A 5,784-nucleotide genomic window follows, 5' to 3' on the forward strand; every position below is an offset into this window, starting at 1 on the left:
TTTGCATTTATGTCTAATTGTATATTATTAAGTTTGTAATGGGGAGTGTAGCAGTACACATGACGAAGAAGAAAGAATCTGCTAATCTAACTTGGCATATCAATATCATGGATCACATAAGAAAATTTCAACAGTGTTTGGAAAATTACATAAAGCTTCAAAGGGAAAAAACAGAATAGATGAAAAAGTAAGATTAAATTATTTTCATTTTAGTAAACATTATATTTTTAATGAGATAATTCAAAAAAAAAATTCATTTTTAGTGAGACAGCGGGAGTATTATTCTTCTAAAACAGCATCGTATTAGTGATAGGCGTTTTCGCCATGGCACTTCTGAAGAACATGCCGTCGTCAATTTGGAGAAGAATTACATTTGTGGAAAATCACAAAAAAAATTCTAAAATTCATATATTTAGATTAAAAATCCAAAATAGAGTAGACAAGTAACTATTTTGGGTTTACACTCCAAAACCAATTCCATTTTGGGTTTTTGAGTAAAATTTACCTATTTTTAGGTTTACAATGCTCTTACGAGTTACGAATCTAGTAGTTTGTAATCGTTAAGTATAATTATAAACGACAATAATTAGTAGTAACAATTATTGGGGTCTTAGTGAATCTCCTAATGCCTACATCATTGTATATTTACTTGCCAAGCATCACAACTACTTGCCAATTAGAAGCTATGATCATCATTCATCATGATAATCAACTTTCATCTATTTTCTGAAAAAACAGTGTGTTGTGTGGGTATAGTTTAGTCCATTTTAGTACTACTATGTCTTTATTTATATACCCACAGAATTACAAAAGACTTCATTCAAACTCACAGATATATTGAAGATGCATATTATGATGGTATATTAATTTGAAAAGTTGGTTACATAAGAGCCATCTGCTGTACATTGAGTGGATGGCAATCGGAGGGGGAGCCGGAATAAGCGCGCTGAGCCAGAATCCGATTCACCGCTTCTGTTGGATGAAAGGCCTCCCAGAAAATATGCTCATTTCTGTTATCGCAAGGGACAGAGAACGGGAGGCACGTTATCTGTCCCCGGTTTCTCCCTATCCCACAACACCCTCTGTCTGTCACATTAAATCCTGCAAAACATAACCATAATTAGTTATGGTTTAATTCAGTACTACCTTTGCTCCCTCGCTGAGTCATTTCTTTTTCGCCCTCAGTTTTAGAAAAATAATAATAAATGGCTAAAGTGGAGAAAGAGTAAAATAAGAGAGAGAATAATCTAGAAAAGGTACGTAGATTGTACCATAAGTGTTGGCATTGTTGAGAATGTCAATAGTTGCTCCAAATGTATTACCATAGGCAAATATAGTTCTACTATCATTATTATTATACTTGGCGTTTAGATCATCAGTCTCTCGTTGAAGATGGCTGCTACATTGTTTGCATAAGCAATGCACTTTCCTGGTGGAGCAGTGCCCCCGGCCAGCTGATTAGGGATGCATCCGAGGGGTCCAACGCCTCCCAGCAGAAACTTCCGGAGGCCTAAGCTGCGCAGCGCCTGCAAAACAGGACAATAATCAAGTTTAATCTATCGCCTTTGCTGATTATGCAACAAGTGAGATAATAGTCACACCAAAATCTGCCTTGTGTAGCTGTTAATGAGAAGATCCGCGAAGTCTTTAGGCTCGTAGATGTAGCTGCTTGAATAGAATGAAGGCTGCAGATAGTTATTTATGTAGTCATTGCTGCCTAGAGACATCACAACTATTGCCTTAGCCAAATAATTGACGATTTCTTCGTCTCCCATTTGGCTTCGCAGCTCACTCAAGGTGCTCTCGAAGTTGACAACTTGTGCAGACAAGCTGAATCTTTCACCCTACCATTCATAGAATTTAATTTGATCAACAACAGAATATAATTGCACACAAACATAGAGTTTGGAGAAGATGTTATCGTACAAGATGTCGCCCCGTCTCTTCAAGAACCCCTCCTGCAGCTGATGCATAGTTCACTCCTCGAACAACATTCGTTCCGGTTGCAAAAGGACTTGTGTAAGGCAGCAGAATAGGAAGCCCCAACAACTCTCCTATAATTAAACTTTTACTAGTAAAAAATAAGAGCAGTGATGATAATTAGAATAAAATTAGGTAGCTCTCACCAATATATTCTACAAAAGTCTTGCCATTGCAGAATCTTCCGGAAGGCGTCCCTCCATTAAATCGACTCCATAAGGCACGTAGAGTTGGCCTTCGCCAATGTGCTCAAGTAGTTGTTGTTGCGGGGATCTGTCAGTGAGTCGCCAAAGGCAAACATCGCGGTGACATGAGGTGATGATACTGCTGCTGTTGAACAAGTTAGAACCATCATGGTTAAACTGAAGGCCACACAATGCTTTGTGAATTCAATCTCCATTTTTTGCTTCATTTCAGTTAACAAGTGATGATGCTTTATGTTTTTTTATAGAGGAAAAATAGGCTTTATATGTGCTTTTCAGCTTATTTTTATGCTTTTTTGTTACCACTTGTTTGTCATCTTTCATGTATTTTTGGGTTGTTTTGATCCTTCAATGCGATGATTTTCTTGCGTGCTCTCCTCCATAGAAAGAACTTCATGCTCTTGTCAATCAATTTGTTTTGTTCACTTTTAGTTACTTACTTTGCTTCTCACAACTTATAAAAACACAAATGAATAAGTCATGATTTGAAATATATGGTTGTTATTTTCAATTGTTAATAACTTTCATTCAATCAAAGCGGTAAATACTACACCACTACTAGTATAACTTTTTTCCCATTTTGTTCGCTTGAGAGTAGCATATCATCGTGAAGCTTTTACCAAACTTGACATCTCGAGCAATTGGTGCGGTCCATTGAATTTTTTGAGTGAAAAAAAGTGTTTGGAGTCATTACGAACACTTTTCGATGCAAAAAGCGTTCTCATAGACGTGTCTAGCGCATGAGACCCACTGGACAGTGCTATAAAAGACATTTGTCGCAAGTGCAATAAATTTATTAACTTACTCGTTTGTTCAACCCAATGGCGGACGTCCGATCGGACATCCGGTCAGACGTCGCGACGGGCGACCCGGACGCCGCCATTGTGGCGTTTAGGGTTGGATACGGACGTCCCGTGAGGACGTCGGGTGTCCTCGGACGTCCCTGCGACGGGCGGGTGGACGTCCGCCACTGTGGCAAGGGTCGGACGTCCCGCTCGGACGTCCGAAATTTTTTTATTTTTTTTAAACCCTATATATACGGCTCGTTGAACTTCATTTCATTTGCACCACTTGTTGTTAACAAGTTTCTCTCTTCTTTTACTACAAATTTCATTTCTACTTTTAATGGAGAAAGATAGGAACTCCTCGGCCACGAGCGAGTCGCAGACTCCGGCGTTTCCCATCGACCTGGAGGGAAACGTCAGCGGAAATGCGACAACGGTACCGGGAATGGGACAGATGGGGGGCATGGGTGGGATGATGTCCCCTTATATGTACAATTGGATGGGACAGATGGGTGGTATGGGTGGTATGATGCCCAGGGCAGCCGGGATGGGGGGCATGACCCCAAATATGATGGGGGGCATGACCCCAAATATGATGATGCTGGGGATGATGGCGGGGATGATGCATGTGGGAGGGGGTGGCAGGGGCCCTGAACCACTAGCGGACGATGTCTATCGGCCGGTTGTGGATATGCAGTCTACTGATACCCCTTCCACTTATGTTCCGGATACTCAATTCACCGGCATAGACACTTTCTCTTTTGAGGAGTTGGGGATATCTCCAGTCAGGCAGACGCCCGATGATATGAGCGGGGGCAGGGGGAAAGGACGTGGCAAGGGCAAGGGGAAAGCCCCAGGATCTTCCTCACGAACGGTGGCAGAGGAGGAGGATGAGGAGACGGGAAAGAGGACGATCTCGAGCCAGTGGGAAAACGTCGCGCTTGCGAAGGCTTGGATTGCAATTGTCGAGGATCCTTATGTCGGTGCCAACCAGCATATTGACAGACTGTGGTATCGGATCGCTGAAGCCTACCACACACACAAACCGACTGGGGCGAAGCGTCGCCTTCCCGAACAGTGCCGGAAACAGTGGGAGCGGTTGAGGCCTAAGCTTAGTCGATTTGCTGGCCTCTACCAAAACAACCTCCGCCAGGCAAGCAGCGGTATGTCCGAGGAGGATGTCCGGAACCGTGCCTTTGCTCAGTACCCTGACAGAGCCTTGAAATTCAAACAATTCGACCAGTGGGAGGCCTTTCTCGTGGTGAAGGATTCCCCAAAGTTTTGTGGGGGAGTCGAATCGGGCTGGGCGAAGCGGACGAAGATCAATGCTTCCGGTGAATACAGCAGCAGTGCTGGTTCGCACGAGCTCCCGGAAGCCGACGAATTGTCCTCGCTACCGCAATCAGACTCTCGCCGTCGTCGTCGCCCGGTTGGGCAAAAGGCTGCGCAGCGGAGGGCTAGGGGAACCAGCGGCGGTAGCGGGTCATTCGAGGTCGAATCGGAGGCCCCTGCTCCCCAAGAAGATATCGACCGCCTCGCCCGCGCGCAGTTAACGACAAGCTTGGTCCGGACCATGCATAGGTGGCATAGCACGACCGATCCGCTGTACAAGAGGATGCTGAAGGATGTCATCGATGGATGTCGGCGCGATTTGGGGATGCCCCCCATTGGAGATGATGGCGCCGAGATTAGCGGAGGGGACGACGGGGGCGGCACGGGCGACGGGGGCGGCACGGGCGACGAGGACAGCGCGGAGTGAGCCGGGGATGTTGGATTATGTATTTTTCTTTTTTTGAATGACTATGTATTTTACTTTTTTTCTAACTATGTTTTTTTTTATGTTTTATGAATATGTATTTTTGCCCGTATTTTGCTTTCCCGTATTTCGTGTCAAATTTATATTTCCGTTTTTACGTAATTAAATTATTGTGATTTTTTTTATTGCGGGATGTCCTAGTGGGAAGGGCGGACATAGGAGGGGATGTCCTAGTGACGTGGCAGTGAGATGGGAAGTCCTAGTGACGTGGCAGGAGGTGTTTTTGGGATGTCCTAGTGGATGTCCTAGTGGGATGTCCGCCCACTGGAGATGCTCTAATAAATCAATAAGTTCTACTAGTCTCTTATTTATCCGTTGATTGTCACAGCTTCACTCACCATATCAAATAGATTTGAAATTAAATAGAAAAGATAAGTTTACATAAATTATATACATATAATAGGATTTAATTTTAGTTCTACTTTTTAGAATATAATTTGGTGACTAATTTATCCCGAAGGGATCACCTAATTTTATCGAATTTATTAATCGTTTCATGATTTTGAGTCAAGATGTAGAGTAAAAAATATCGATGTAATTATCATTAATTAGTTGAATGACAGAGTTAAGAAATCAAGTAGAGGTGCACACGGTTCATAAACTGCTGGTTTTGAACATTGAACCTGAACCGGCACGGCATGGTGTTCGGCGGTTCCGGTTCACGGCCTGAAACCGATGGTTCAGGTTCGGAACTGGCGGTTCCAGGCTGGTTTGACGATTCATTTTTTTTATGTATTCAAATTTCTCCCGATTTACCGTTGAAACTGGCTGTTCAAATCCACGGTTTATGACCAAAATCGCAGGTTTCTGAAGGAATATCTGTGATTTCTGACCAGTTTTCAGGCCTACACTAGCCACATGAAAAGTGGCCAGAACCTGCGTGAACCAGCGGTTCAAACCGACAGTTTCTGACGGAAATCGCCTCTTTCTTGCACCCCTATACGGTATATAGAGATATCAAACAGGCGGGGCCGACCCTGCCCAGCCCGGCCCATGCCCA

At 43.6% G+C, this 5,784-nt stretch overlaps 1 pseudogene; it reads right to left on the reverse strand.

The window, feature by feature from the left end:
- Window positions 1-835: 835 nt before the first annotated feature.
- Window positions 836-2,399, reverse strand: LOC121776373 (annotated as a pseudogene).
- Between the last annotated feature and the right edge of the window lie 3,385 nt (window positions 2,400-5,784).

Source organism: Salvia splendens, chromosome 18 (assembly GCF_004379255.2).
Source record: "Salvia splendens isolate huo1 chromosome 18, SspV2, whole genome shotgun sequence".
NCBI classification, from domain to species: Eukaryota; Viridiplantae; Streptophyta; class Magnoliopsida; order Lamiales; family Lamiaceae; genus Salvia; species Salvia splendens.